The 12,669-nt window shown below is 44.0% G+C and overlaps 1 protein-coding gene across 7 annotated transcripts in view; it reads left to right on the forward strand.

Moving 5' to 3' along the window:
- BCORL1 (BCL6 corepressor like 1) overlaps positions 1-12,669 on the forward strand; it is a 61,952-nt gene that overhangs the window by 3,839 nt on the left and 45,444 nt on the right. The window contains exon 1 of one of the 7 annotated variants that reach the window (XM_034648948.1): positions 68-103. The exons of the other annotated variants lie outside the window; for them this stretch is intronic. The gene's annotated coding sequence lies outside the window, so the exon portion shown is untranslated. Of the gene's footprint in view, positions 1-67; positions 104-12,669 lie in introns of those variants that run through there. 7 annotated transcript variants of the gene reach the window in all.

Here is a 12,669-nt window from a genome sequence, read left to right on the forward strand (position 1 = left end):
CTGGGGGCGGGGGCAGGCGGGGGGTGGAGCCCCCGACGGGGGGCGGTACGAGCCCGGACGACGACGACGAAGAGCCCCGGGGGCCGGGTGCATGGAGGACGAGGTGCTGGGAGAAGGAAGGGGGGGTGGGTCCCGCGACGGGCCTCGTGGGCTTGGCTCCTCGAGGTTCTGCTTCGGGACAGAGCCCTGCAGGGGCGCCCAGAGGCCCGGGAAGGGACAGGGAGGTGAACTGGACGGTGGAGGGGGCCCTCCTCACCGGGGTCCCGCCGAGGGGAAGGCTGGGCCGGAGGGACGTCCGGGGTAGGACTGGGAGGAGCCGACTGCACCTCGGCTGGGGATTTCGTGTTATGGAGGGGCGGGAGACTGTTGTAGGGAAAGACGTGGTTGAGGGGAAAGGCGAGAGGGAAGCACACTGCAAACCTGGGAGGCCAACAGCCCAGGCCAGTGGAGGTGCCCTTCTATTCCGCCTGCACCTCCCCCCTCCCTCAGTGCAAGCGCTGTTTTTGTTTTATTGTTTTGAAATTTTCAGTGTTGGCTGTAGGAAGCTGTCGATGTGGTGATACTTATTCATTCTTGGTGTCTCCTAGAATAGACAGTAAGGACAGGCGTCGCTTGGCGAGGATGCCTCTAGCCCTGGGTTTAGGGGCTCTTTACGCGAGAGTGGGAAGGGGGCCTGCTAACTTCGTGCGACAGCTGAATACTCTCAAGGCAATTTGGAGGTCGTCCCCGCAGCACAGAGGTAGAGTACAGTTGCAAAAATCTTTGGTGAGACTTCAAGGGGTGCAGTTGTAGGATAGTGTTATCCTGGTTGGCCGCATGGCTCTTTCAACTTAGAAGGCTATTTCTCAAAGTCACGCTGCTGAAACGTTGGGGGAAATGAACAGGGGATGCATTTGGTGTTGGAAGTGGATTAGGGTTATGATAAAATCCCAAGGTTGGAAGGGTCTTTAAGGGTCATCTCATTCTGTTTACCTGACCTGTCCTTGAATGTTGGGATAGAGGGATCTTTATTTTGGGGGAGTTGGAAGAGGGTTTAGGGGTACTCAAATTGGATGGCGATGTCACCATGTGGTACTGAAGAGGACAGTACATAGGAAAGAAATTTGGAGGATTCCAGTGGGGATTAAATGGGATAACCCAATCCCAAAAATCACCCAGAGGCTCCAAATAGAAGCAAAAGTTTGGGGAAGGAACCTGTAAAATTTTGTTGGAGAGGCAAAGTTAGTAAGATAGACTGGGGGAGCTAGGAGGAGCAGGGGACTTGGTGACTCAAGAGAATCTGAAGGTTGATAGAGTTTAGGAGGGAAATGGTCGTTTTGAGTAAGACATGTGGCTATTGATAGGCAGACTCATCTTTTGATAAGGTAACTGGGGCAGCTGCCTTTGGGATAGATGGGGAGGACAAGAGGCACAGGCCATTGGGCACAGAGCCTGATTCAAATTGACTTTAAGAAGGCTGACCCTGTTATTAGCTATGCAGCAAGGGTTCTTTCTGTTCTGGCTTTGAGAGTCTTTGATGGAGGAAGGGGTTAAGGAGGACTGTTTCTTTAGAATAGGCTATAAGGAAAAGACAGCAAATTATTGGGATAGGACAGATGAAAGCTTAAGTCCCTGGCAAGTTCTGTTGTTGGAGTCTGGATTGGGCAGAGTGGAGGGGAGTTCCAGAGGAAATGGTGGCAGCACCAAGGGCGCTCAGAGATCTGGCTGTTCTGATTACCCAGAGCTGGTAGGGCATAGACTCCCAGGGGCCTAGAGTTTTTTTGGGGGGAAGCAAAAAGGGTTTCATCCAGGGGTCTTTTTGCTTTATTCATGCTATAGTTCACTACATAGGAAAAAATGTTTAGTACAGGTGGCAGAGAATCTCACATGATGAGTCGGGATTATGGGTTTTGGAGAGGGGCTTCTTTTAGAAGAACACAATTATGGGAGAAAAGGACTTGAATACTAGAAAAAAGGAAGGCAAAAAGAAAAGTCGGAAAGAGGGTTGTTTAGTCAGAGAAGGGGGAAGAAAAGTGATCATCACTGGTCTCATGTCAGGGCCAACTAAGGAAATAGTGGAACCCTGAAAATTCCAGGCTGAGTTTTTCCAAAGTAAAGTCTGAAGAACCTTTAAGGCTCTTTACACTTTCATGCTAGAATCACTACGGTTGGTGCAAGAGAAAGGACGATCTTGGGTAAAAATAGGGTTGGAGAGAAACTGGGATGTAGGAAGGAGTATACATATATTTACCCATAGGGAAATAGAGAATTTAGAGATAGTATATAGGCTAAAAAAAATGCAGAATGTGGAAGAGGGTGGAGTAAAGAGCCAAAGGAAGAAGGTGTTTATTTACATGTCATGTGGAGTGAGTGTCAGGGAAGGTAAAAAGTTGCCTTTGATAGCTCTTGTCCTGGGAGGGCCCAGGAAGCAGAGGTGAGCTGAGATCCAGAGCTTACAAGTCAAAGCATTAGTTAGAAAGTTCAGACTAAAATAAGCGTACTGGATGGGGGAAGGAATTTACCGACCTAAGTAGAATGGCCTTGAAAGAAGTTGAAAGTGGGAATACACCAGTTTTTCCAGTCTGCAAGTGGAAGGAATTCTAGATATAAGGAGGTGAATTATGGAAATTCCAGAGTGAAACAGGATAAAGAACAGTGGCCTTAGAGCCTTGGGCCAGAACTGGAGGGTGGGGTGGGCGCATGGAGGAGAAGAGCTAATCAGGGGTTGGGCATCTGGACTGGTTCATTGATTCTAGGCTGAGCTTAATTTGAGATGGAATGGAATGGCCATAGTGGGGTAGAGAGCTGTTTTCCAGCATCAGCCAGCATCTGGGATGGAGAGAGGAGGAGTTCATGGTTAAGCTGGGTGGGAAAATGAACACTAACTAGAGTGGAACAGAGAGCCTTGGGGAAAGTGGGCATTGTTGGGATAAAGCAGATGGGAAAGGGGACAAGCCACTGATGATTACCCAAGACCTTCGAGTTTTCAGAAGGAAAGGAAATTTTTTATTTTTATTTATTTATTTATTTATTTTTAAAAGATTTTATTTATTTATTCGACAGAGATAGAGACAGCCAGCGAGAGAGGGAACACAAGCAGGGGGAGTGGGAGAGGAAGAAGCAGGCTCATAGTGGAGGAGCCTGACGTGGGGCTCGATCCCATAACACCGGGATCACACCCTGAGCCGAAGGCAGACGCTTAACCGCTGTGCTACCCAGGCGCCCCTGAAAGGAAATTTTTTAATGCTGGAGTTCCAGTTAGGTATGAGTCTATGCTTGCCAGAAGGTTTAGCGTCAGGATAACCAAAGAGGGAGGTAATAGGTAATCTGCCTTTCGGCCACTAGGATGCTAGTACAGTATTTTACATAATCTCACATACTAACTAGGCTTTCTTAATGCCAGTTTTTGAATGGTTATCCTTAAAGTAATGTAGAAACTGTTCTCTTTCTAAATCGTACCCTTTCCCACTGTTCATAACTTGAAAGCGGTCTTTCATGATGAAAACTTTCTTTGGTGAACTGAAGTTGAATTCTGGTCAAGAGTAAAATTTAACTCTGCTTCTATCCCCATAATTCAAATGTGCTGTTCTGTTTCCCTCTTTTTCTTTTTTAAGCCAAAGCCACCCTTTCCCCATAAAACATTAAAAAATGGATAATTGTTTAAAAAGTGGCTGCAGGCTGCATGTCAAGGTCATATTTTCCTTGGTCAATGAATTGTGATGAATTTGAAGAGCGATGATTTATTATTTGTAAAATGTGGTAATTTTCAGATTTATTCTTTGAGAGTATGTGAGGCAGGATACGTCTTCATTTGGATTTTTAAGAAGATCTTAAATTAAGCGTCTGTGAAGAATTAAGAGTACTGAGGGGCAGCAAAGCTTTGTGTTTCAGGCTTCTTTACCGATTGTCGATTGTCGGCTAAGAAACAAAATTTGGTTACCTCATTGCTAAGGTATGCCTAGAAATCTTAGTGTTAGGGCCATTTAAGGGTACAGTCAAGTTTTGTTATAATGTTGGTGTCCGGGGACAAGGAAAACAAGCCGACTTTCATTTTTCCAAGTTCTATAGAGAAGTGTATTGTACATGACTCTGATCCCCAGGATGAGTCAGTGTACTCTCTACCTGGATCCATGAGGTGATTAGGTGTCTTGTGATGACGAGGCTTTACTCAGTTTAACTTGGTCGCTCCTTGTACAGGTTAGTATCTTGCAGTGGTTCTCAAACTTTAGCATGTCTCAGAATTACCTGGAGGGCTTTGGGGACATACTGCCTTAAGTTAGAGTCCCTGCTCTTCTACTTCCTAGCTGCGTGACAGGAAGCAAATCACTCAACTCTCTTGAGCCTCAGTTTTCTCATCTATAAAATGGATATGAAGATCCCAGTCTCACAAGACTATGAGGATTGCATAAGATGATATCTACATGGCAGACCAGGTCCATAGCAGGAGCCTAATAAATGACATCTGTTATTATAATCTAGTTTTTCTGATTCCATTGAGTCCTGTTACCTTTTTTATTACTTTACGGTAAACATGGAGACAGAATTAAAACTATCGATGGCTCCTGAGCACTCCCCATATATCTTGATTCTCTGTGCTCTTTCTCCATATTCCTGTTGTATTAGTACATAATTAGCATTTACAATGTGGTAGGAAGAAATGGCTTGGCTCATCACTCCATTATTGCATCCACCTTTGAGGTGGAAGTGGCAGCTTCTTCAACAGCTGTGCTGTAACTCTGCTCAGTATTTTAGGGCAGGAACTGAAGACTGTATATCCAGTTGAAACTTCAGGGGACATTTTGGGCCATGCTTAAAAAATGACCCAAGTGTAGTTTACTAGGGTGACATTTTAAAAAACCATTGCTCTCTGAAAAGGGCTGCTGTATTTAATTATGACTGGTTGGGCTTTCCAGATGTCTCTGACATCTGGAAGTTCCACGAAGGCTGGTAGATAGAGCCTGGGTCTTGTATGGCTCTATGACAAGGATGTTCATCAGCGATTGGATGGGAGAAAACATGTTTTGAATAGCTCAGGTATCACCAAACCAAACTTCTGAACACCGAAAAGAAATATGGGCTATAAAATAGAGATCCTTTTTGCAGCCAGAGTGGACTTTGATGCCAACAGTCAGCTATGCCAATATAGGGAGAGAGTGATAGCAGGCCAATTTAAAACAGTAGATCAGTTAACAAATTAATAATTTCTTTTTGGCGTGGATTTGGATTGTTATTCTCTACCTGCCCCTGCTACCCAGCAGATTCACCTTCCTATTTATATTCTGCTTAGGCAGACATTAAAATGAGTTGTTCCCTGCATACACATCTCCTATAAGTGGCAGAAGGCAGTCCATAAGTTGGCTGGGTTTAAAAATTAGCTGTGGCTAAACCACACTTAGATAATTGGAAGTTGACTTTGTTGTTTTGTCCTGGCCCGATTTTATTTCTATGATTGTCTTTGTTGTAGAAGCAAGGAAAAGAAAGAAGAGAAAGTTTATGAGAGAGCAAGGGAAGTAAAAGGCATCCACAGACCCAGTGCTTTTTTCATGGGATTCTTGCTTTCCATGTGACCTAGAGAGAATTTCCGTTTTTCCCAGTAGTTTAACAAGTATTTACTGAGCACATATTGTATGCCTTGTATCATGCTAGACACTATTGGGAGTGGCTAGTAAAAGAAGCAGAAAATATTCTTTCTAGCCTTGGGGAACCTATAGATGGGTAGGAGGATGAGTCAGTACTGAGAGTTTGAAACTCTGTGAGGTCATTGTGTGTATGGACATACACACACACATTATATGTACATACTGTATATTATACATACAGTATGCTAAATATATATGTATGTGTGTGTGTATATATATGTGTATATGAGTAATTTATACAAAATGAGTTGAGCCCATAGTCTGGAGAGAGTAGAAAAAAAGTCTGATAATGGCCTTTCCAAATATTTGTGTGAGAGGTCCAGGAGACTTAAAAAAAAAAAAAGGGTAAAAGTTCGGTGAGGAGGAATTCTCTTTAGATGAAAAAATCCTTATCACGAATGCCGTGTACTGAAATGGAGACGCCCGAGGGCCACCGCCACAGTCCATGGCACGGAAGACACACAAGCATCCCAGAAGGGATTCAGGTCTCAGATTGCAGTGATTCAACTTTGGAGGGTGAAAGACACACCAAATACTCACATGGTTCTGCTGAAGACCAAGACTGAGGAAAACCAATGCTTCATTTTGATCTAGGAGAAATGAGAAGTGCTAAAAAACAAAAATTATCCTAGTAACTTAGAGTGCCATTTTGAGGTGGCTTTGCATTTTGAAAAGGACTGATTAATTTCATGGTGATCGCTTAGGTTTTCTAGATATCGGTGACATCTAGAAGTTATATAAAATCTTATGGCTAGATCCTAGGTCTAGTATAAAGCTATGATGAGGTGTTTTCCTTAAATGGGGCAAAATTCCTTCCATACAGCAGGAGATGGAAGTAATAACAGGAAAAAACTATGGCAGGGGTAAAAACGAATGGGTGGTATGAAAATGTGAGTGAGAGATTAAAACTTTTGCTTTTTGCCACCTTCATTATTGGAATTGATTACCTTTGTTCCTTTTAAGGGTATTTGTGCTTGTCTCAGTTTTATTATATTATATTATATTATATTATATTATATTATATTATATTATATTTTATTTCATTTTTTTAAAGTAAGCTGTACGCCCAATGTGGGGCTTGAACTCACGACCCTGAGACCAAGAGTCGCACACTCTCCCAACTAAGCCAGCCAGGCGCCTCCTATTCTCAACTTTAAGTAAGGACTCATTTATTCCCATTTTGCAGATCACATAGTAAATGGACATAATGAGGTACCTGAGATGGCTGGCAAGCAGGGGCTGAAAATGCTCTCCCAACCCCCTCCCCAACACACACACTCAGTTTAGGCTGTGGATAGTAGACTATATCACTCTTCAAGGGTGTTGCTGCTTTGTGACTAGATGGCTCTGAATGGATTTTGGCAGTTTCAAAACATCAAATTGTCTCTGAATGAGTGGGGATCCAATACTAGTGAGGAGATTGAGAAAGGGTATGGTTTGGATTGGAAAGGGTTGGGGTGGTAATATTCACAGAAGAGCTAGCTTCAGGGAGGTCGCAAGCCCTGGCCACTCTATTGAGATGAACATCTAGCCTCCCAAGGTGTCTACTTTGGAGGTAACTACATTCATTTGAATGAGTAAGCGCTCATGTGTTTAACAGATAGTTAAAATTCTTTTGTATCCGGTCTCATAAATGTTTATAGGCCAGGTTTTTAAACATGGAGGTACCGAAGAGTCTATGAAGGTGTCCAAACTAGAGCTGTGTGCAGGCAACTACTTAGTCTTTTTGGTAAGTAGAAGAATAAAATGTATCTGGGAAGAGGATGCAATGGCTCCTATAAGACTTATCCCTTGGGGTAGAACCAGTAGCAATATTTGGTAGAAAAAAAACCCCAGGGGAACTAGAAAGTGCTACAGTAGATTAGTCAGGCAGAAGGCTGGAATGAACAGTGCAGAGGGCTCCTTCCTCCTTTCAGTTGCCCAGCAGATTATTTCCAGTTGAGTGTATGTGTGTGTGTGTGTGTTTGTGTGTGGTGGTGTGTAGTGGTAGAGGAATCTGCATGAAGGAAGGCAAAGTAAAGTGATTGGGGCATATATAGGGACTCTTGAGTTTCAAGGAATGATACTTGGTTAATGATAGGAAGAGGTGAGGGGATGTAGATATTAGAGGGAAAGCCTGTGGAGAATATTAGAATACTTTTATATGGGAAATCATTAAATTAGGACAATTTACATTGGGAGAACTCCCTTATTAGGGCGTGAGGTTTGGGATATATGATTAAGTAGGGAAAACAGGAGCATTAGTCTCCTGTTGAGTATACATGGAAGAAGGCAGAGCGACAGGGAGGGTAAGTAAGGTCTGTGGTCAGCATTCCATATCTAAAGCCAGGTAAAGTTATCCTGGTTGGGTTTGTATACACTTTCCTATTGAAAACACTGATTTTGAGACGTTTTGACCTCTCTGTAAAGGCACTTCAGTGACTAGGTGGTAGTCCTGGCCTCTTCCCTTCAGCCCCAGGATCTAAATGTCAGTGGTCTCTTGGATCTCCTTGGGGGTGCCTTAGATGCTGCTTTTCCCAAAGTGGGGTAATGGACTGGCCTCTCCTTTGATTCTGTGAGGTTTGAATGTGAATGTCTCTGTCTTATGGGAGCTTTACCCAGAGCTCTGGATTTCTGTTGGAGCAATAGGTCTCAAAGTTGGTTTTCTTTACACATTAGTCATTGCTGACCCAACCCTCCTTAAACTGTCTACTGGCCACGCCTATTCTCTTGAGGACAGATTCAGGGCCAGGCTTCAAGAAGAATATTTTCCGGCTCTTTCATTTTTTAAAATCGTAATTGCTTCCAGGTCAACAGACAATGTGAACCAAAAGAAGCCTGGGGGAGTACTACCAGATTTAGTTTAACTGAGACCTTCTTAATCTTGAATTTCTAATTTATTGGCTGGATGGTAAGAGTCCAGCCATGAATAAATGGGCAGGTTTCATGCTACGCATAAAGGGCTTAGTTGTTGCCAGTGCCAATTGTTCTGCACATAGGGGGTCTTTGGCCCCAGAGGAAGCTACGTGATTCTGGGGAACTTGTTCACTGGATAAACACCCTGTCCAGCCATTTTCAAGGTTAGCATTTTACCAAGGTAGAGACATTTTGTCAGATAGATGCTGTATTACCTCCTTTCGTGTCCTTCCCTTCCTCATTCGCACGACGACCATACTTTTGCTTGTAGTTGTTGTGAAATCTGCTTGTTTTGGCATCTTCATTTCAAAACAAAACAAAAAATGTCCACCCAATCGGCAAAATCTCCTTTGAGCCTTTAGTGCTGCCCATCCCCTATTACCAGCTCCCCCTAACCCTGACTTGGATTATAATGTGATGTTCTTCCCCTTATGATAACATATTCTCTCTAAACTTTTCTAAAATGTCTGTGTTCAGTGCTTCCCCACAGTGTTTCAGTTTGGCCCGTGATGGTGAAATATTTCAGGTTCCCCTATTTCATTTTTTCTCTTTTGGTTCTTATATTCTGTGGGCTTCTCTTTTATGCCTTTCACACCTGCCCTTGTCTTCTAGCAGTTATTCTTTTTCTTTTGGATTTTTTTGGGGAAAGATCTCTGCTTCATTATGGTTTGTCTTCTATCTGCTCACCCTCAGCTTAGCTGCTATTTTCACCATTTTAAAGTTACTGCTCTCCTGTTAGTCCATTTTCTTTTTGGTTTCCCCTGTTTTGTAGTGTGCTGATTGTATCTGACTGCCTGCTCTCTGCTGTCTGCTCCCTGGATTCATCCCCTTGCACATTGGTCAGTCCCTCTACTTAAGTGTGTATACATGTACCTGCTAAATTGAAACATTGTATTTCTTTATTTTAAAAGCCCTGCTGATCACCAGGTTGGGCTGGTGGAGCATGTGCTCTCCTTTGTTCTCACTGAGTTGAATCTGTCTTTCGAGTTTTTCCCCCCAAAGTGGGATAGCTCACAGTGGTCCCACTGCCTTCCGGGCAGTGACCAGCATTTGATTCTAGGGCCATGCAGCTGTTCATTTCTTAACAATTACATGGTTGTGATATGTGGGAAAATCCTTTGAGGTATTCCGTATCTTTGTGCCCATGCTTCCTGGGTCACTCAGGATTACCAGGTTTCTTCGAAGTTCCCTAGGAACTTTGCCTTTAGCCTTTGATGTGATAGTTCCCATTGGAGAGAGCAAGAGAGAGATTGAGAAAGCACACCACGCGTGAGTGCAGGCTCTGTGAGCAGAAGGAAGTCGGTACACGAGTGTGCACACCAGCAGAACCTACCAAGTGTGGTGTGTCTGTAAGGTTTTTCCTTTTTGCTCACCTCTCCTGAGAAGGAGTGTACAGTAAGAGTGGTTGCTAATTTGATTGGACATGCTAATGGTGAAACAAAACGCTAGGCCTCGTAGACCGGAATCTCCAGGGCTTGGACTTAATGAATCTGTATCTTGAATGAGCTCCTTGGTGATTCTGGCTTGGGAGACACTGGTGTACATTGGCCATCTTGACTCCTCCCATCCTGTGTGGACATTGACACCATCAGTGCCTCTTTAGAAGTTCCCTTTGCTTACTCTCTGGCTCATGAGGACCAGTCTTGCCTTCCTATGTAGACCACTTAGCTCAGTGTCCTCTTATCTGTGATATCTACCTCTTTCCTCCCCTCCTCTGCAGAGACTACTGTTAATAGCAGTAGTGGGCTCTACATAGGAACGGGCTACTCCGGGAAATTTCAAACAGAAGAGTGGGAAGCCAAGGTGAAGCAAATATCCTGTCTTCAGAATCTTGTGAAAATGGGGGTACTTCCAGGTAGTCCTAAAATGTGTGGTATTGTCTGGTAATTATTTTGGTTTTTACTTCGTTTTCTTTTTATTGTTGTTATTGTGGTTTTGGGGGGGTCTAAAAACCCTTTTATCTAGGTGGTGATATTTTATATGTTCTGTTTTCACATGCCAGGATTCATTCCCCCCAACTCTGATTTCTGTCCCAGGCCCTACAAACAACTAATCCCCTCTAAATAGAACAAAAATAAACCCCAGAGTGAAAAAGCAATGGTGACTGACTTATATCTGCTGCCTACAAGTATTCAGATAGGCACTAAAACTTATACTTTGTGTTAAAATTCATCTTACGCAAGTATGACCCCTTTCATTGCTTGACTCTTCTAATGCTTCATAGGGAGAAAAGATTTTTTAAAAGTACCTGGTGTATTGGTCAACAGGCTGAGCTGTTGTTTTGTTTTGTTTTAAGTAGGCTCCATGCCTAGCGTGGAGCCCAATGTAGGCTCGAACTCATGACTGTGAAATCAAGACCTGAGCTGAGATCGAGAGTCTGACACTTAACCCACTGAGCCACCCAGGTGCCCCTGAGCTGTTGTTTCTTTTTTTAAAAAAAATTTTTTTAAGATTTTATTTGTTTATTCGACAGAGATAGAGACAGCCAGCGAGAGAGGGAACACAAGCAGGGGGAGTGGGAGAGGAAGAAGCAGGCTCATAGCGGAGGAGCCTGATGTGGGGCTCGATCCCATAACCCTGGGATCACATGGGATCACGCCCTGAGCTGAAGGCAGACACTTAACTGCTGTGCCACCCAGGCGGCCCCCTGAGCTGTTGTTTCTTGAACTGGGATGTTCCAAGATATTCTAAGAAAAAGTCAAAACTTGATTGACCAGGATGTTTAGGGAATCAAATCAATTAACTGATTTGAAGCAGACAGTCCATCCATTTGTCTTACCCCTTGCTGAAATCTTTCTAAAATTATGTGTTAACCCACATAACTGTCTTAGGAATGTTAAGGATGATTTTCAGAAAATGGTAAAATCATGAGTCTCGTACAGATATAAAAATGAACACGCGTTAAAGATTTTGTTTTACTGTTAATCAACAAGGGAACCAGACAGATGTTAGAGCCGGTTCAAAGAAAAAGTCCAAAAGCACAGATTTATATGGGGTGGAGGAATTGAATTGCAAATGGAGGCAAACTGGTTTTTCCACAATGGGGAGGGAAGTCAATCCAAACTGTATGGGACAAGACAGAGTTTGCATATCCATCAGTTACCTGCAATTTACAGAGGTGCAAAGTAGCTCAGAGAAGATGAACTATGCTGGAATGGGGCAGCTGCGAAGGGTGTGCTATGGGCAATGCGTGGTGCTTTCAGTGAAGGACAGCATTGTTTTCTATGGTAACTAAGCCTGGCGGACATGTTGGGGGGGTTGATTTTGTTTCTTGTAATTTCTCAGGGTCATCACCTCAATTCTTCATCCAGGATTCATTTACTGAGTACTTACTATCAGTAAGACATTGCAGAGGAACCAGAGACAGAAAAGATGGTATTTCTTACCTTAAGTAGCTTGATTGGTGGGGGAGACTGACATGCCACACCCCCAGCTAACCACACCACAGAGAAGAGTATGGGTTGGGTCATTGGTGCTGTGGGAGAGGTAGGAATGAAACATTTGAGGAGAACCAGAGAGGGAAGAATTAACCGATCAGGGGCTGGGGCTGGGGAGGTGACATGATGACATTTAAGCCAGGCTTTGAGGGGTGACAGAGAGAGGAGGAGGGACATAGGAGAAGCCATTTCAGGGTGAGGAAACAGCAAAGTCCTGAAACTGGATGATCTGTTCAGGGAAGGGTCAGGAGCTGGGATGGCAGAGGCCACAGGGAGATAGCAGGATGTGGCCAAAGAGGAGGCCAGAGGAGGTTTGAGGCCAGGTCAGGGAGGGCCCGGAATGCTGTGCTAAGAAATTTGGGCTTGATTCTGAAGACAGGAAAGCTACTGAAAGCTTTTGAGGAAGGAGGGGGTGATGTGATCGAGTTGGTGCTTTAGAAGATGAACTGATTGTAAAATCAAGAAATTGGAGGCAGAGGGACCGGTTAAGAGGCTATTGTAATATTCTGGGTGAGAGATGATGAGGGCCTGCATCAGGGTGGTGGCAAGAGGGGCAGAAGGAGAGGATGGAGATGGCATTATTAAGGCTTGACTCCTGATTGGCTGTGGGCAGCGATGGTGGGGGGAGAGAAGGAGTTGAAGATAACACTGCTGAAATTTCGGGGGGGGGGATAGTGGTGCCATTAACTAAGATAGGAAACATGCTGGGCGTGGGGGGT

This window comes from Ailuropoda melanoleuca, chromosome X (genome assembly GCF_002007445.2).
Source record: "Ailuropoda melanoleuca isolate Jingjing chromosome X, ASM200744v2, whole genome shotgun sequence".
In the NCBI taxonomy this organism is placed as follows: Eukaryota; Metazoa; Chordata; class Mammalia; order Carnivora; family Ursidae; genus Ailuropoda; species Ailuropoda melanoleuca.